At 40.0% G+C, this 20,556-nt stretch overlaps 1 long non-coding RNA gene across 1 annotated transcript; it reads right to left on the bottom strand.

The window, feature by feature from the left end:
• Nucleotides 1–8,362: 8,362 nt before the first annotated feature.
• Nucleotides 8,363–20,537, bottom strand: LOC104143155 (uncharacterized). The gene is made up of 5 exons (XR_011139546.1): nucleotides 20,371–20,537; nucleotides 18,406–18,541; nucleotides 16,485–16,551; nucleotides 13,512–13,611; nucleotides 8,363–10,217 (listed from the first exon to the last, which is right to left on the bottom strand). It is a non-coding gene; the product is annotated as an uncharacterized lncRNA (long non-coding RNA).
• Nucleotides 20,538–20,556: the final 19 nt, after the last annotated feature.

Raw genomic sequence — 20,556 nt, forward strand, 5'->3', positions numbered from 1 at the left:
GGGGCCGCGGGGGCGGCGGGCGGGCGCGCCCCGGCGAGGCGGGAGGGGCGGGGGGGGAGGCAGCTCCTTCCCTCGCTGGGCTTTATCCGGCCCCTCGCTCCTTCCGCGCCAAACCGGTCGAGGAGGCACCAGGCCCCCCCGGCAGCCGCTGGGTGCGGGGCTCCGGCAGCAGCTCCGCGGGCTGGGCCGCCTCCCCCGGCCCCCGCAGCGGCAGGGCGGCGGCCGGCAGCGAAGTTTCGGCAAAAGCACACGTGGCTCGAGGAGGGGGGGGGGGGAAAAACCCTTCCCGCCCCGGCCACCCGACCGTGCGAGCGGGCTGCCCCGCCACGGGAGCGCCCGCCGCCCGCGGGAGAGCGGCTCCGCGCCGCGCCGGGCTGGCAGCGAGGGCGGCGGCCGGGCTGGGCGGCCTCGCCTGCTGCCCCCGCGGAGAGGGGCGGCCGGGGCCGCGGCGGGAGCCAGAGGGACGCGGTGGCGCCGAAAGCCAAAAGCCGGCCTGTGTCTCCCTCCAGAGGGAGAAGGGAGTCGTTCACGGCGGCGCCAAGGCCGGCCCGCCCCACCGAGGCCGCCGCCGCCGCCCGCGGCTGCCCGCGGAGGCGGAGGGGGCGCCGCGCCCGCCGGACCCGCCGCTGCCGCCAGCCTGGGCCGCGGGTCCGGGCACGGCGGGCCGGGGCACGACCACGGGTCACAGCCCTCTGCCGCTGCCGTCGGTTGTCAGGGGGAAGTGTTGGTGTGGGGGGATGAATAAAAGCATAGCTTACTATGGGTTTTTTTTTTTTCTCTCCCTGCCCCCCCCCCCTTCCGCCCCGTTTTGGGCGGAAGATAAAAACCTGTTTCAGAATGAATATTTGCATTTATGTTGACCTAATAAGTATCTTTCTTATAGAGTGATTTTACTCAGAGGCATGCGCATTCTCTGCTGAACAGAGAAAAGGAAAATTTGTATTTTGGTAGACTCTTGAAAGTTTTGCCTCTAAGAATTGATGAGCTCAAACTTGTCTACCCACAATTTTACTCTCTTATCTTTGCTAAGAGATGCCCCTTCTGTCACTCACAGTACTACTAACTGCAATTTCCAGTCACAGGACTGTTCTTCAGTTTAGGGGATAGGGACTTGGTTTCTCATTTTGTTCATAAGGATTAGGATTTTAATTGGGTCTTCCATCCTTCTTAATGCTGAGCTTCAGATACTAAAATAAGCAGGGATGCAGACCACAGCACCTGCTCTCACTAGGAATACCTCAATATAAGGAGTTCTGTAGCGCCTTAAATCACAATATGCAGAGTCCTACAACATCCTTCTATCCCCACCCCTTAAAGCTGGGGGAGAGGAAGCACAGGCTCCAAAAGCCAGCTGCCATAATTTATTTGTGCTTATCATCCCAATACTCTGTGTCCTATAGCTGGGACAGTACAACAGTACATAAAAGTCAGCTTTACTCTCTATATATATGCATATACAGTTAGGCACGCATCTTTTTAAGACGAGTTAAAGTTCTTTAAAAGCTGTGATACAATCCAACGATTCATATGTGAAAATAAAGCTGATCAGTAGAAAGTGCCCTGAAAAGCTGATGGAAGGTGAACTGGCAATGGAGTAGTTTTTCTGGGGTTATTAAATAAGTCTCCCACAGGCATTTATTAAAATCATGCTGGTTATTGGATTCTGGAGGAAACAAGGTGTTTAATTAGAATACTCAGATCATCACAGATTTTTCAAAGCTTCCATGTAACATGGAAAAAGCTGATTGCAGAAAAATAACAGAAGTAACCAGTCGTCTTCTTCTCCAACACCTAAGTGATACTGAGAAACACTGTGATGACTTTTTTACAGTTTACAACCATTCTCCTACAGTATAAAACAACCTGGATCGCTTGTGCTAACATGAATGTTTCTGTTAGAGTAATGCCATTTTCCAGGGTCAAAAAAACAGATATATGCACACATTCAGTGCCTGTTTGTCAATAACACTTTGTTGCTTTCATTTAAGAGGTGAGAAAGCTGAAAATCAGAGAGCAATTTTGGTTGGAAGGCGCATCTGGAGGTCCAGCTGGGTTGCTGGTCCAGCCCTACTCATAGAACGGCTGACTTCAAAGTTAGATCAGGTTGCTCAGGGCCCTGTCCTGGTGATTTCAGTTATCTCCAAGGACAGAGATTCCACAGTCTCTCTGGCCTCCTGTTCCAGCATTTGACCCCTCACTGTGAAGGATTTTCTTCATTATATCCAGCCAAATTTCACAGAATTTCCCTTTCTGCTTCTTGTGTCCATTGCCTTTCATCCCTTTGCTGTGCAACTCCAAGAAACCACTGGCTCCGTCTTCCCTATAACTACCCATTAAGCAGTTGAATACAGCAGCTAGATCCCCCCCCCTTTCCCTTATTTGGGCTAAACAAACACATCTCTCAGTCTCTCCTTGCATGCCACATGCTTGAATGACATACAGCCATCTCTGTGGTCCTGCACTGGACTCCCCAGTTAGTCCAGCTCTCTTGTTCCAAGGGCCCAAAACTGAAAATGGTACCAGAGACATGGTACCACAGATGCCAAATACAGGGAGATTATCACTTCCCCTGACCTCCTGGGTACACTCTTGCTAGTGCAGCTCAGTATGCCATTAGCCTTCAGCACTGCTAGGACACACTGCTGGCTCTTGTTCAACTTGTCAACTTGGTAAATACATATTAGCTGTTCCAAATCCCCTTCCTATCCTTCATTTGGCTTCCAAGAGGATTTTCTCCATAACCTTCCTGTGTACTTACTTGTGGTTCCCCAGATCTTCCTTCTTGCCTTCTGGAAGATGGGCACAACATTTACTGTTTTCTAGTCATTAAGAACTCCCCCTGTCACCATGAACTTTTAAAAATGATAGCAAGGAGGCTCACAGTTTCATGAGCCACCTCCCTCAGCACACTTAGATGCATCCAGTGCATCTGGATGCTACTTTACTCTCGCAAATTCTGCCATGAAGCAAAGGGACCTTGGAGACTTGACGGTAGACCTTGTTATTTAGGACTGAAACAACGGAGGCATTGAGTATCTCAGCCTTTTCCATATCTGCTGTCATGAGGCCCCCAATTTTTGAAGCTATGTGCAACACAGGTCAGAGGTACACACGGATGAAGAAAGATCCACACTGAATCCTGGGATGAATGCTGTTTGTCTGAGCTACCCCACAGAATACCTTGTGAACAGACTTCTTGAGCTGTTTCAATAAAAAGAGCAGAATCCCCAGGCTATGAGAACTATAGCTCTCCATTTTGAAATATAAAGATGCTTCTTTCTAATATTTCATAAAGCAACTAAACTCCCTAGAGGGGAAAGATGTAAAAAACCTGCACTCCTCATTTCTTTCTGCTACCTTTTGACAAGTCGCTGCTGAGCTTATTAGGTCTTTTCTATATCATCATAAGGCACCTTACTTTTTCCATGTGCTAGAGACACTTCGCTGCCAGATGCAAGTTCTGAATATTGCTCGGGGTGGGGCATGTACCAAAAAGTTAGATGTTGCAGAATTCTGGGTGGTGGCTCCTAAGTTTCTTTTTGAATCTCGGCTGTAACCAATGTGAAGAATAGTGGTCTGACCATCAGAAGAACTCAGATCAAAAGAAGATCAATACTGGGCCTTCCTACGTATCTTTTGGACATGGTCTTAACTTCTCTTTTGAACAAATAATTTTCTTAGCTTCACTGTATATTTAATAAGCAACACATAATCAGCTTTATTACACTAAAAATAACAGTCCATGGGCCAAACATTTTTGGGTGGCTATAGGATTCTACTGCACGACAAAGGTTACAGGAAGAGTAAGTACAGTGCTGGTACTATTCATAAGCTTGGGAAAAGCACAAAACTGTATCCTGGAAAAAAGGTCAGCCCTTTTCCCTTTTTATTTTCAAATTATTCCTCCACCTACCTTGTGGGACTTAGGGCAGGAAATAGAAACAATCACTAAATCAGGTATCTGAAGGGAGAAATCGGGGAAAAAACTGAAAGATAACCAGAAAAGACTGCACATTGAATGAAAACACAAATAATAATTTACCTTCTGAGGTTTATTTAATCCTTCACTCCTCCATCAAAGTTACCATTGCATTTCTCTAAAGTTTTGACCAAATAATGATTGCCAGTGGAAAATCTCATTGTAGACCGAACTGTCGCTGCAAGAACACTGCTCGTGGACCATTTTAACATTGCAAAGGCGTGTTTCACAAATGGACTCATTGAGCTTTTTTCATTTTAAAAACTGCTGGCAGGAGAAAAATTGTTCATACAGATCTGGCCTAAAGTTAGGTTAGTAAATGATAGAACTCATTCATTGACGTTACATATTTCTTAATCTGATAAGATACAGCAGCTCCTATTTTCCCGTGCATCAAACAGTATCAGGTCTTGCAGCTGTGCTTACCAAGAACTTCAAAACCAACAAATATTTTATCCTTGGCTAAACGTTCATTAGTTTTATTTCAATATTACAGTTCAAGTTGCATTATAGACAAAATAGGCAAAAAAATTCCAAACTTTTTAATTAACGATTTCGCAGGAGACTGATGAGCAGACGAGATTTTTCCAAAACAGGAACTACCCTTCTTAAAATAAATTTGAAAAATCATATCTTGAATTATTTTTATTAATTGTATATTTTCATACAATTAAATTCTACTAAAGAAAAGGAGACCTTGAGAAAACAGGATGCTGGTTGACCAAGAGTAGTAAAGGTAAGTAAAGGTCAGGCTGATTTCATAAAAGGAATCACATTTAGTTGCTTCTGAAACCTCTTTACTGAGGGAAACATCTGTTGGTGGACTGAGAACTCATCTACAAGAAGGATTAGATTTCACTGTAGAGATTCATGGTGCCATTTATTATCTCGTGATATACCATTTTCTAATCTGTGTAGTGTCATTTTAAAAACAGGCATCACAAATTCTGCTAAAAAAAGGTGTCAACGCTTATTAGCCTAGTAACTCAGTTCCTTCAACAGTGGGGAATAAATTAGGGGGTTGTCCGATGTGTTATTTGCGGGAAAAAGAGTCAGTGTGAGCTCACCTGCATTATTTTTTTCTAGAGAAATAATACTACCTCTGTTTTATGATTACAATACAGTCTTTCCAATAACACCATCCAAAGTTCAGTAAGCAACTTCAGTGCAGAATCCAGTGCACTAAATAGCAATAAGTTGTTCTGTCTCTCAGTATTTCTTCCTATTTTTAAGCCTTTTTTATTCTGAACTTTAACCACCTATATTTTACTAAGGGAAGGAAAAATAAAAGAGAATTACACTCTAGTATGCGCTAGGCTTGGGTATGTGGATTAAAAAGCATTAAAAGATGCCTTAAAGGTTGTTATAGACTTTACATTTTATGGCATTTTAATAGCAAGGCAAAAAGGTGTATTTTGATATCATCTTTCTGCATATTGATTACAGGCAAAAGTAGAGATTTCAAAGAGCTGAGAGCAGAGGCAATGCTATTATTTAGGACATACGCTGTATTTATTTCAAAACAGCCTGAAACTGGGTGGGGAGGGGACTGAAACAAGAACAGAATATGGTCAAGTTTAAATGTTCTGAATTGCAGATTTCAAGGCATTTTCAAAAGCAAGACCCATAAAAAGAAAATGCTTTTTTTTTTTTTTTTTTTAGGAAAGCGAACGGAAGAACATTTCTGCTTGGCTGAGGACAGGTAAGTATTCCTTCAGAACAAAAACAACACTTCTGATTAATGCAGAATCAAGAGAGTCAACCCCATATATGATATATGTAACAAGTTACATTTTTCTATTTAGCTTATCCATACCTTTCAATGAAATTACAAATGTGCAGCTAACAGACTGCATAGCTAATAGTCTGAACACAAGGCTTTTCTCCATGTGTGAATATGAAAGAAAACTATATGCGCCTAGAGAGGGTTACTGCTGCTTAGACCTCAGGCTCTGCAGGGCTGGGAAGCCATATTTCCGAATGAACTCTGCCTTCCTTCTGCAGCCTTTCCTCCTTCATCGTGCGGTAGGAAATGCTAAAGGATGTGGACCTTTGAGTTTTCCTGCTTTTGTGGCTGTCATTTTCCTTTGAAGGGAGTAAGTCTGGATTCAGTGCTTCTTCAGATTAACCTTAGCTTTTCACAGCTAAAACTATGATGCCCTGAGACTCCCCAGCAGAGTTCCCGTCAGCCTCTCCAGTGCTGCAAATAAGTCCACCCTTACATAACTGAGGTGAAATGAAATCAATAACTGGTTATCCATGCTAAATAGTCACACGTGGGTGGACACTAATGTCATCACCGCAGACAGCGTGGCCCTCTGCCTGGAGGCTGGCATTCTGGAGAAGCAAGCATCTGCCTTGAGGGACTGCCTCAACTCAGGTAAACCAGAAGAGCATCACCACGTGGGGGACAGCCTCACATGAAAGAAGGTCAGTTCAAATTGCAATTTCTCTCTCATACATGTGGCATAGTAAACTTAAGGCTAACTCTTTCAGCTTGATCCTGGATGAGGGTAACACCTGCTTTCTGAAACTCAGCCCAAATCTAACATAAGGATTATGAGCAACAATTGCGGTAGCGCTGGGTTCTTGGGGATGTGCGTATCTTGAGTGATCATGAGAATTACTTAGATATTTTTCATTCTAACTGATGCTTAACCACTTACATGCTTCTTCTAGAAAAGTACGTTAGGATTGATCATTTCTGTATGTGCTTGCAGGCCAGAAGTTCAATTTTCACAATGAGAAAAATGAGCATTTTTAGCTTCCAGCCTGGAGGGCGCACATGCATGGCAGATGCAGTGTCAGGCAGGTATACCGGAGCTTGGCAGTTGGAACCAGGCTGACTACTCAGAGCTCTGCATGGAAAAAAATTGCTTTTCTGAGCAGTTTAGAACTAAGGCAAAGCCTAGGAGGCAGAGAAATTTTCTGTTGAGCTAAAGCAATAAGCCCATTATGTAAATCTTCTTTGTTTTTCCCCCTACTTTAAGCTTCATGGTATATCTGCTGTCGTTCCTTGTTTGACTCCAGAATTACCTCATTATGCACAAGCGGCCTGTTTTTTTATTGGCATTAAGCACCCATAAATGTCACAGAAGCCTGCAGAGCTGGGGGTATGGGGTACCTTTGAAAAATTCAGATCAAATACTGTAATTAAGAGACTTTGCCGCTAGATGTCAGTGGGCAGAATACAGACTTTATAGTTAACACTGCGTTAATGAAGTCTTGCAAAAGGATAGTCTAATGTTCACCCTTCCTCCTGTCTTCCTTCTCTCCTGTAACATGTATGTATGTGTATACAAAAAGAAAAGCACCTAGGGAAGGCTGGGTTTTTTTGCTGTTGTCACTGTAGCCATACACAGATAAAAAGCAGAAGATCTAATGCCCTGTTAAGCTTAAGGTAACATATAAAAGATTGAGAGTTATCTAAAATTTGAAGTTGCCAAACAAACTGAATAGTAACAAGTTCCATGAGCTCTGGAACCAGTGAAGTCTAGTTTCCTATGGGCTTTACCTTATGGTTGACTGAAGCTTTTCCTATGCTAGAGCACTTCAAATTTTCTCTCTTTTGTGTAAAGGTAATCCCAGGGGACAGCTTTTCAGACTGAGGCACTTGTGATTTTTCTCCCTTCTCTCCAGACATCTATTTTTATTGTAGCTGAATACCTTTAAGACTATTAACCATCTCTGAGATTTCATTGAAATTAGCTGCGGGTGCAAAGCTGTAAGGGCAACAGGACGCATAGACATTGTGGTTACATAAGACTTGCTTCCATAGGAAACTCAGCAAGGAAATGCAAGGACACTTTAATCTATTAAAGACTTAGATTAATGAGACCATTTTTTTTTATAGTATAGCTCTGCTAGAATTACTTACCCGAACTTGCACTGGCAATTTAAATGTTCCATTAAGAATTCTGATGATTCCTCGTTTTTCTACCAGATGATGAATTTATGGAATATGTTAAAATGTGCCTGATGAAACCCTAGTTCCTATGGTCACATACTAGTGGGTTATCTCACCCCTCTTTTTTTCTCCTTTCTTTACAAAACAGAGAGATGGTAGATAGCACGATATGCATCCTTTACACCAAATTTCCACATTCCTCTGGTACAGCAAAAGAGGCAGCATTCATAACAGTTAAGAGAAGAGTAGATTTGCCTACTATGTGTATGATGTAACTCCAGGCGATGTTTTTCAGAATTTCTACAATCACTTCAATAAGAGTTAGGTTAAACCCTCAGCATTTTTCTCTTCTTGTAAGCTTGTGCTTACTTCAGCTCTTTTGATTGTATGTATTTTAATATGTTAATTAGCTTTACTTTATTATCCCATCACATTTTAAGCATCGATTTGTCTACCCCTTAAAATGTAAGCATAATGAGTTTTTTATTAGCTATTGTTTAGATACTCAACTTAAATTAATCCCTTTGTATTGTGAAACTGTTTGTGCTGCATTACAATGAGTGCTTATCCTACATGACTTGAGAGTACATGTCATCAAAAAAAATTTAGCAACAGATTTAAAAATGCTTCCTTCTTATTCCTCTCCTGTATTGTCAATACTGCAGATATTGTCGGGTAAGGACAGCTTTCACCCTAGTGCCCATTAATGTCTGCCTTTCTTCCAGAGTAACACCCTGGTTACACGAAGCACATCTTTGGAGGTCAATGAATCCACTTACTAAATGGAGGCATCTGGATTTGCTCATAAACACTGATAGCATATATGAAATTTTAATGCCATAGTTTAACATGAGACAATATTTTTAAAGTACTTAAACAAGTCTCCAAATGTACATCTCATTCATCCTGAAAAAAAAAGTCAGACTGCTCCATTAGAATTGTCTGAACACATTAAAAGCAGCTTCCCTGCCTGCCCTATTACCATCCCTCAAACAGACTAACAAGCGGACAAGAAGTGGAAGAAATAGATTTTCCAGCATACACTGAAAATAAACACTCTTGGAGTATCACAGCTCAGAGGAAAAGAATAAATGACCAAGCAAAATGTTTTTGCTCCTGTGAGTGTGATAAACTACATTATCTCATCTAGTGCAAACTAATGGAAAACACAACTAAACAAAAACGCGGTGGCTTTCTAGTTTATGGATACCCAAACCCAATGGCAGCACTTTTAAGTATACCAAGCAAAGGGTTATAGTTCTGTAGGCTGGTTATTGGTGAAAAGTGTGAACTGCTAAATCCATATTCAGCTCTAGTTGAAGTCTGTGCGGTTGTCGTGTGCAGGCCACGGTGCATCACATTCCAGTATTCCTGCTTGAAGAAATAATAGATGTAGGCTGTAAGTAGCTGGGGCAGTAAAAAGTCATCATTTTCTCAGAAAAAGTAATGCTAAACAAGATCCAATCCAAAGTGCCAGGTTGCAGAAGTCTGGATGACAAAAGGTGGAATATGCATTTAATTCAGAGAAGAAACCACTGTCAGTGGTCGCTGAACCTCGCATCAGTGTCGCTGCTTCTAGCTTCAAGCACCTGTTTGCACTTTATATGCTCTTCTGTATTCACACAGATCAGCTCAAATAGAAAGCTGTTTTTTTCTGTAAGGATCACAGACTTAATACACTGAAAGTGTTCATCTCAAGAGGGAAAAAATATCCACAGTAACTTCCTCCTACTATTTTTTTTTCATATTAATCTCCTGGGTCCTCAGCTCTGTGAGGAAGGCCTGCTGAGAAAGGTACCGCTGAGAACACAGCCACTTTCTTCAGCCAAATTACTATTTTCTCCTTGATGATAATACAACCAAGGAAAATTCTCTAACACATGCGAACTGCATCCCTTTATATGTAAATATTAGGTGTAAAATGTTGAATTTTTTTTTGAAGTATGAGCACGGCCATATTCAGGCCAACAGTAACAGTCTGTGCTGTTCCCAGTTGCGGTCCGCTTCAGAAATCTGGCGTAGGGGCAAGACCTCTCCAGTAATTTGTCCTATGTTTTACTAGGTGTACATTTAGCTCTTCAATAAAGGGAAATAGGGAGATGACCCAGAAAAAGCTATATGATAGATATAGGAGGAGTCCCTGAGGCGGGCAGGCAGAAGCTCTGAAATGTGCTCAGCTCTTTGCAATGGCTGAGGTGTTGCTGCCCCCATGTGTCTGCCAGCTCCAACTCACTCCTCTGGCTTCGTTTTTAATCTCTCAACACAGCAGGTTTTTGCCAGGCAGCTTTGTTCCAAAGTTCTTTTAAATCACCTTTCATTCTTCACCATCACCTCCAAAAAAACCCAAAATCTTTTCATATATTTATTTGATTATCCTTGCAAATTCAAAAGGAAAGAATTTAATTTTACAGTGTTAGCTGTCAATCAGTAATCCTTTTTATTACATTATAGGCTGAATGTCATACCGAATGTCAACAGTAGAATAATTTTGTCTGTATTTGAACAAGGTACATGAGTCTGACCTACACTGACTGAGCATCTCTTGAAGTACTTCATGCCTCTTCTTTCAAGAGAAGTCTTGAATAACCTATATTATTTACATTAAACTCCCAAGTCAGGAACAGAAGACCTATATTTCCATTGCTAATGTATCACATTTTTAAATAATTCATATTTATTTTAGTGCCAGATAACAAAAAGATAAAATCAGAACACAGATAGTTGCAGTTAGAAGCAAATAGCAGCACCAGAGTATGTTTTGTCTCAAACGTAATGATAAAATGTAGATTGGGATGAAGGCACCCAAGTATGTAAGGTGTCTAAAGAGGTAAATAGGTGCCTAAACACCTCTGATGACCTATGTCAAGGCATCTATCTACACTAGTAAGCACACTCTCAAAGCCAGACTTTCCCACTACCCCCACTGTATATCCTCAAGCCTGCGTTAAAAAGCTCTGAACCTTCTGGGTGGAAGAGAGCCGCACCTCCACTTGATGCTTTTCTGCCTAGTGTGTGCTGCAGGAAATACAGCAAATTTAGTTCTTCCAAAGTACATTGCGGAATTTGAGGCTAAGACACTGCTGGGCCACAAGAAGAAAGAAATTAGGAGCTTTGCCTAGGACACATAGGTGTGCTTCTCAGTGTATACGTACTGTCTGTATCTGAGGTGTACAACCCTCAGTCTCACTTTCAGCTGGATTTCTTCTACTAGAGCTCTCATTTAGGCCCAGCTAACATTCCTGAGTGTCCAAACCCCTAGAAATTTAAGATTTTGCCACTCAGCAATTGGGAAGTGACATGACTAATGCTATCACCACAGCTAAGAAGCTGCTGAGAGGCTTAGCTTACGCCAAAACCCCGATACCCAAAGATGAAGGAGCCTGCCTAGTTCCCAGGGCAGAGCCTGACTCAGTGTTTTGACTCCTACCATACTCTTCTTTCACGTTTCCATGTAAGCCGCTTCTCCCCTCCAGTTCTCTACATGCAAATCCCCAATCTGCTGGAGTCCCTGCATGGCACAGGGGCACATTCCCCAATGCAAAGCCGAGCTCAGGGCCCTCCGTTGTCACCTGGCAAGCAAGGGCAGGGACTTAAAAAACAACTCAGATATTCCAGGTAAGTGTTCTGGCTATCGTATAGTTTGTCTGTCTTATTTTTCCTGTTTTTTGTTTTTTGTTTTCTTTTCACCAGAAGAAAATCTGCCTAAGAAAATGATCTGGTTGAAGTGCTTAACGCGAAAAGAATAGCTCAGGATTCTCAAGAAAGGAACCTGCTTCTCAAATAGTTATATGTCAAAACGTCTCATATTTTCCACATGCCATTCCCACTGAAACTGTCAGTTTTCATGCTTAATCCTGGGCTAGTTTAGGTGGTCGTCCCCATGCCTTGGGTTTCTGAGTCCCCTTTTCTTGGGTGCCTACTCTCCACAGACATTTTTGAGAGGCCTGGGACCTAAACTTGAGACTATGGCCCTGCAATGTGCTCTGGGATTTTTAAACCTTTCCGTAACTGCATATTTATAAATGCACATTGTGAATAGGAACTAGCAAATAAAAAGGCACCCTAAACAATTTAAATTTATCAACTAAAAAAGGTAGCACTTAACATAGTCGACAGACTATAATGCTAGGGAAAAAAAAAAAAACCCTAAGAAATCGAGTGGAATTATTTTCCAAAATATTCCATTAATTCACCACGTAACTGGATTTTTCCAGTGGACAAATGTCCTTTCCTAGACACAGATGGCCCTGTAGAAAAGGCTACGCCCTCCCTGTTGGAGGTTGCCTGTGCCTCTGATTTGCCAGTTCATGTGAACTCTCTCCAACTCTTCCCACTCTTTTGAGGGTTGTAAATACTATATGAGAAAGAAGAGAGGACAAATAAGACATTTTGAAAAGTAGCTAAAAATTATCTTTTCCAGGGGATAGCTATACAAAAAAAAAAAAAAAAAGGTGCCAATACTGCTATTGAAGTTCATCTGGTAGCTACTAAAATAACTAAACCACAGAAGTGTGCAAATTCATTTCCTTTCCAGCAGGAACAGCTTAGTCCCTAATTTCAGCTTAACTTTTCATGTCTTCACAATTTATGTGAGGTAAATTTGCCTGTTCTTGTCTATAATTTTTATTTCTAACCAAAGAGATACCTAGTACTTTTGTAATTAGGAGTGTCGACCTGAAGTTATCAGTCATCAGCTTAATGTCACCGTCTCCCTTATCCTTCAGATATAAGTTATTTGCAAATTAAAATCACCTTCACACAGAAACAGCCTCAAAGTTGATATAAATACAGACCAGCTTCTAGTTTCTCCAAAGTTGATTATAAATGAATATCAACATAGCTTTTACCTGCATAAAATTAAACAGACTGCAATCCTTAATAAATAATGCTGGTGCAAAACACAAGCACATAAGCCAGTTTCCTTAAAAAACAAGTGAAGCCACCATTTCAGCCTTCATGGCAATAGGATTTTTTTCCCAGGAGCTAGCATTTCATCCAGGGTGCTTAGTTTTTTGAAGATAGAAAAGAAGAAGAGAAGATGTTTCACTCTTCTGAAAGCATACTTAATTATTGAAAGGAAACTACTCTGGGTTTGTGTTTTAAATCAACAATGATTTTGTCTTAGAAAGAACACAAGCTAGAATACTGTCACTGACCTATCACTACTCAATAACTTCTGAGCTATTTTGACATCAGTGATTGTTACTTCAGTCTCAAATTTAGATCTCAAAATTCAGAAGGCACTTGAAGTAAGATTCATCTCACCAAGCAGCGGCTGCCAGTCTCATGCTCTAGGTTCCCTCTATAAACACGAGAAAGATGTCTCCGGACTGCAAGTTATCTCACCCTAACACAGACAGGATGAATCATCCTTTAGAAGAGCCCATCTTTCTCTAGTGACAAGTGAAGGATCAGCTAGCTAAGACCAGACACTAAACTAATGTTTCAATATTAAAGTGAGCTCAGGTGAATCTCATAGATGGTAAACTAAAACAAAATACACTTCCATTTCTCATTCTAGTATATAGAAGTGGGGAGCGGAGGGTTTAATAGTAGGTCCATTCTCTTTAAAAAGTCAACTGAAAATCTGGAGAAACAGAAATTGAGAAATCAGTTACAACTTACCGCTGCAAGCTGGCACGCAGAGGTGCCAAACACCTGCAGTTCCTGTTTACTCAAAACATAATTCTGGATTCTTCTAACTTCTGGGTTATGGTTTCTAACTCTAGAATGGAATAAAAGATGCAGTCACAATTTCAGGCGGTCTGTCACACCTCTGTGTGGTACAGAAAAGACAAAACCATACGGTTTAACAATTCTCTGGACCTAAAATAAATTCTTTAGTTACCTGCCATACAACTATATTTTAACATTTAAACCTGTCAGTCTAATTGCAATGTATGCTGCAGTCTGCAGTATTTTTCATAATATACCTCTTTCCTTCATCAACTATCAAATTTTCATCCTAACTCAACTATATGCACTTCTACTGTACCACTTTCACATAAGACTCAAGATTTTTGTTTTTCATTTTACACCCAGGATATATTTCCATTGCTAATTAGATGCAATTTCTTTTCTTTCCCAGATGATTTTCCACTTATTTTTAAGAATCAAAATAGCATACTATATTTCTTCTCTTAGAATGTATTTTATTAAGCTCAGTGAATGTCGGAGCAGACCTAAAGTCATTTGTCTAAAAACCTATTCCACATGTGTTCCAGGAGAATGATGTTTAGATCAATTTATAATAAAGCATAATATTACCCATCAAATAATTAATTTAAGGCTAACACGTGGTGTAAGAAATCCTTATTCATAAAGTGAAAAAGAATTCAAAATTTTAACATCTCTATTATTATTTATGTAAAAAAAAGCATCTAGATGGCCCCCTATGTCCAATTATGCTAGACACCATTGACAGAGGAAGAGAAAGTCCTTGTCCCCAGTAGCTGGGTAATGTCCCAAATAACGGATAAGACAGATAAAGTGACAGGTAGGGAGAAAGCTGTATGATAGATCAGTTGTCCAGCTGAGAACAGAAACCTCCTCCTCCCTTCCCAGTCCTCCATTAATCTGATCATCAAAGAGTTCAGCCATCAGATAGTTCACAAAGGCCTGAGTCTTGCAGCTGTTTGAAGTAAACAATATTCTATTTACAAGAATTTCAAATGGCCATTTATATCTGTTTTTAAGATATAGTATCTATAGAGACAGAGATAGAGACAGACAGAGACAGAGACAGAGACATAGAGATAGAGATAGAGATAGAGATAGAGATAGAGATATCACCATCTAATTAAGCTTCACGGAGTGCCTGCCAAGTAGTGAACTGGCCATCAGAAGACTTGCCGAGGCTTGTCCAAGGTCACAGAGAACTGGCATCAGAATTTAAAGCTTAATAGGCACTCGAGGAGCAGTCAAGTCATGTAGGAATTAACACCATGTATATACTACAAAATAATGCCAGAACAAACCTTTAGCATAGATATGCTTAAACGGGTACAAACTTTGTAATTCAGTTACTAACCTACACTAGAGAATTTAAGGGAATATTGAATTCACTGAAGTTCATTAGTTGTTTGTAACAGTTTACATCCTTCGTGTGTTAGTCTGCTACTTCCTTTCAATAATCACAGCATAGGTTTTGGCAGTATTAGAGACAGACAGCTGATATTTTTTTCAAGTGTAATCCTGATTCCTTGGTCCATCCAAACTCATATTTATTTTATTCGTAAAGAAAATCAGTTAATTAAAGCATTCATGCTTTATAGATATCCCTTTAATATAGCCTTATGAGGGCCAGATACTACTATTTTTGTAGGAAATACCTTTTAGAGCTTGAATAACTGACAGTAAGTAACCCTATTGCCTGTAGAGAAGAATAGACTTGTAAAAAACTAGTATTTCTCTCAGAGGTAGGAGAGGCAGTTTAAATAGTTTCTTTATCACTCTCCCTAAAGCACTGGAGGGCACAGCTCCAATCTGCTCATTAGCCGATCAAACGCCTGCTCACGACCGTCACTGACGTCTGCCTCACACTAGGCTGGAAGTGGAAATTGCTTTCCTTCATGCTATTACAAGAGGCAGTTTGGTCCCGTTGCAGAAAGTGAAGAAGAATTTTTGTGTCACGCATACCAGGACGGCTAAACCTTGCGCTCCACAACTTCAAGTGAACTGTTTCTTCTTATTAATTCCTGTACACGTCCAGCAAGAGATCACGCCAATGTTTAATGAAATCAGCGTACTTTTTACACTTTTTCTGCTGAAAAATCTCTAATCACCAACATCTCCTATAACAGTTTTGGAAGGTCAGAGCAGCAACTCAAGAATTTTCTCATTTCTAAATCTTTCCATGCTTGAGACATTTTAGTCAAAATAGGTATTATTTTTTCCTTCTGTGGATCCATGGCATTCTGCCTTTCCCTATATCTTGTTTTGCCAACACCCTGTTGAAATATTTTCCCAGCTAGAACAATTTTTACCAGATTCTCCAGCAACAGTAATGTTTTATAAGGGAGGCTTAAAACAGGAGAGCAGAAACCACATATCTAGAACATACAGTACTAACATATGTCTTTACGTAAGTTAACACACCATGTATAAGAAAATATACCTTCAATGAGATACTGCGTTAATGGTTGCCATCCATATATGTATGTATTTGTGCATGTAAAGTTTGAATTTGTTCTAATACATCCTATACTGGTATTTTGCTTCACGTTCTCTTGATTTTCAATGATACTTAGTTAACAAAATGAGTAGCAATTTATTCATACTGTAGACAGCCGAAAAAATGTCCTTATGCCAGGAATATTCATTTCTTCAACTTGACTATTGTCTCTGTTAGGTGCTGCTATAAATCTCACTATTATCTCCTTCCACTTAAGTACCAACTATTTTCATAGAAGAGCAGCCTATTTTTAGCACACAAAGTGCAAACCTTACCAAACTTAACTTCTACATTATGTTTAGATTTCATAAATCTTCAGCAGCTACTGCTTAAACCCTGCGTTATGAATCATCCTTTTAAAACTCGTTTCTCTTGAATTACAGTAACTGACATGTTTTGTGTATACTTAATATATTTAATTTTACCTCTTGCCTTCAAAAGCAAACAGTTCCTTTATCAAGCATACAGGAGAAAATTTGGATCCATCATGGTCTGCAAATCAAATATAGAAACGGATAACAGTTTTGACATATCTGCCAACCACAACTGAAACTTGTTCCCGTAATACCTTTTAAAATAGTTCCTGTGTTTAAAATTCCTGAAGGAAAAACATTTTTGAAAGAGAAATACAAAGGTTAATTAATGCGTAATAATTTGAAAACAGATTTTTTATGTCTAGCTAAAAGCATTGGGTTAAGGACATGGAAAGTCATGTTATCTTGGTGAAAATACGTAATTATTGTTTAAACGAACTTCTGATTAAAATCAGATAATAGGAAAGGCCTGTTTTTCAGACATCTTTTTTCAAGTCCAAGTAGAATTGAAATTTCCAATTAAACAGAGGGGTAACCAATAAAAAGATAATAACTACATTCATAAAACTAATTAGAAAATTATTTTAATATTACTGCATGTCATATTCAGCTTATTATTTCTTTAATTGTTTGTATACTCTATTAAGAAGTAATTTGCTGGAAAATTATAAAAACAAATAAAAAGAATACTTCCCACTATTTAAAAATTCTGAACTAGAATAATGGGAAAATACTAGTGTTTCTTCTACTGTCATTATATCAGAAAAACTTCTGGGACACCCTTAGTTGGTCCCACTGGACTTTTCTTTATCTTCATTCCCCTATATTCTCATCTACGAACTTTCCAATTTAATTCTTCTAAGGATGCTATGGTACTAGATTAAGTGCATGAAGATAAGACTGAATACTCCATGTTACATGAATTAAAAAAATAATAGTCACATCTCCATCAGTCTAAACCCTTGTTCTCTCATTTGAAAAAATCCTTTTGGTAATAATAGCTACTGAAAACGTGGTAAGAAAGTAATAGTTTGAGTAAATCAACTAAATAAAGAACTATCAAATTTTAAAATCTGGGGGCATTTTCTTGTCTCAAGGAAAGATAGTGTGCTATTGCAATAACAGCTAGAAATTGCAATTCCACCTAACTCATACAAGGATTTAGCATTGTTGCATTCAGCCTATGTGAATTAGGAAAGCATTAACCAAGCATAGAGTGGATTAGGATAAATACTATTCAAAAACTAGAATGCAGTCTTGGTTTTACTGTCTGGACAGAAATGGGTATCTTAATTACAAATTATTTCCCCACATTCTGTCTTTCAAATTTATCCCACTCTTCTTTATTCCTTAAAAAAAAAAAAAGCATATTCTCATCTGCTTCTTACCATCGGTCCATCCATGCTACCGTGGATTTCCGCAGGTTTCATAAGTACTGATTTTTTGTTCCCATGTCTAAGTTTGCCTTGTAAGTGCCCTGCTGTATCTTCCCATTATATAACTCCAGTCTCTTGTGATTTCTGCTTTCTTGTTTTGTTATTGAACTACTTCAAAGAAGCTTATAATTTTATCATTATTTTAAGGCAACTCCCATACATCCCAAAAAAGTAAGACATGGAACAAAAAGAGCAACGGTGGGAACTGATAATTGATAATCTTTCACTCCCCTTTAAACATGTAAAAACACATTAAGCTAGTAAGATTAGCTTTAAAAGAGTTTCCATCAGATTTGTCACCCAAAAGTGAAATTACCAGTGTTTTCTTGCCTATATGTGTGAATGCTATATGTAAAACATGTATCCATCTGTATTCATGCTGGTATGTCGGGCTTCATGTCTGACTCAGCTTCAAACTGAATAGGAAATTCACAGAGCCACGCTAGCTGTAACCCTACCATAGGGCCGGGGTGTTTGCCAGGCCTTTGGGGAAGGGAACCTGAAACCCTATTTTTCTCCTCCATAAACTCACAACTACGCTGTAGGAGGTTTAGGAAGAAAAGAAAAAAGTGGAGAAGTAAATTGGTCTACAGTACCTCCGAGGTGAGACTTACAGTTGTCGGTCACTTCCACAGAATCTACTGCGTACACAAGCTTTCCCAGTGAGAAGCAGAGATGCTCATATCCCAAAAGAAGAAGCCGTAAGTTTCTTTATCCGAGTCCACTAACTGACTTGAAGACAAGAACGGAGAGCGTAAACTTTGTGCTGTATTGGGAATCAATAGACTCCTCAGCTTACATGGTTTGTTATCTGAAGCCCGTTTGCCGAATGTCTGAGCAGCTACATATTGGATTAATTGTTTCCCTTTTTTTTAGGATCAATGTTTAGAAAAACAATGCAACATGTTTACAAGTATTCATCAGATAGCAATGAAATCAGGTAACAATGCAGGCCCAATGATTACTGGAAAGTCAGCCACGTTTCTCGCCTAGATTAACAGTATCCTGAATTCAATTATATCAAAATTAGTAAGATGTAAATCTATATCACAAAAGCTTGTTTTTCATCAGAGAAGGCAGGAGGCAGTTCATCAGTATCAGTGCTGTTTCAGTGTATCCAGTGGTTTAAAATGCAAAGATCCCCAGGCACTCTCTAGGGTAGATGTACTTGGAAACTCAGAAAGCTTTACTAAAAATACAGATTTAACACTCTCTGGCAGTTTTCAAGAATTTTGCATAGCGGAAAGGTTTCCTGAAGCTTAGGAAGATTATATGCTGTTTTAGTGTGAAAGGCATAGCTACTTCTTGTGAAGCACTGACAATCCCAGAAGGAGACTTAGTTATTCTTGTCTCTCCTTTACAATCCTTAAGCAAAGCTCTGATTCAGATAGCACATTATACTCCTTTCTGTCTAGTTCCTTTAATACCTAGTATCTGTCTAGTATCTGTTTCTGAACCATGAACAAACTGAATTCAGGAACAGGAGATCTTTCACCTAGTAACTGCAATCATGAAACCCAAAAAGTAGAGGCACACGTGGCTCCAAGAGCCAAGTGGCTCTTGGTCTTATTACAGACTACTGAACAATAAAGCTGTTTTCCAGCATAGTGAATCAAGAAATGTTTTCCTCCAATTTTCCAAGAAAATGCAATTTTTGCAAAAATTTAACATTGGTACATACGGATGATTTTCACTGTTTATAATACTGGTTTTAGTTGTCAAGACTGGATGGGGGGCGAGGGGGGGGGAGGGGGCTCACAAATTCTTCCTCCCACGTTGTGAGGTTCTAACCCTGACATTTATTCATTCAATGGCTGGAAACCTTCTTGTCATTGCCCGGTTCACTCTTCCGTCTCATTAAGCATAGCCAGCAGATCCACAGTTCTCCATATAATACAACTCTCCACATAACAGATATCTTTGACTCGCTTGCCCCTCAGCCTGGGATTGCATATTCCATGCTTACAGAAGCTATGAATGTGATCGGCTGGCCCCTCCAAGCTCTTAGGAGCTCTTCTTCTACTTTGGACATGACTTCCATGTGCCCTTTCCAAATACAAATCCTGGCTTTGCCTTTATTTCAACATCATCGTCTTTGCTGATAATGCAGGCAATTTACTTAGTTTGGTACTCTCCTGGCTGCATTTAATAGCCTTAATTCTATTCTCTTTTTTGATGTATCTGTATCTAAAGAATAATCTTCAGTGCTATTTATAACAACTACATGCTATTAGCTCATTAGTGACAATTAGCTAATAGCTAATAATGCCTAATAGCTTATAATATGAGTGGCAGCCTATGATACCTTTCTAGTGTTAGTCATACAATTCAGCACAGTGTAATGATTTGGGTGGAGGAAGGGGCTGGACATACAATTGCATGTTTTATAGATATACCAGATAGATCTACAAAATCAAATTTTGTTTTCCGCTGTTTGCAATCAGCACTTGCCACCCCCCCAGCACAGTCTTCTATACAATTTTGATTTGGTGAAATCTGTATACAAGTAGGAAGGTAGAAAGGGGAGAATTCTGCTAATGTGATGTAACCCATGGACTCACGCAGCTTTTGGTCGGATATCGTATGTCCCGTTGCGCTGCTTGTACAAGCATCAGGTTTTGGCAAGACGGAAACAGACCCAGTAAATTATCCCTTGGTTTCTGTACAGGTTTGGGAATATTCATGCATGTCACACAGCATATTTACACTCCCAACAGTGTTTGCACAATAATAGAGACTGTATCATT

This window comes from Struthio camelus, chromosome 1, assembly GCF_040807025.1.
Source record: "Struthio camelus isolate bStrCam1 chromosome 1, bStrCam1.hap1, whole genome shotgun sequence".
In the NCBI taxonomy this organism is placed as follows: Eukaryota; Metazoa; Chordata; class Aves; order Struthioniformes; family Struthionidae; genus Struthio; species Struthio camelus.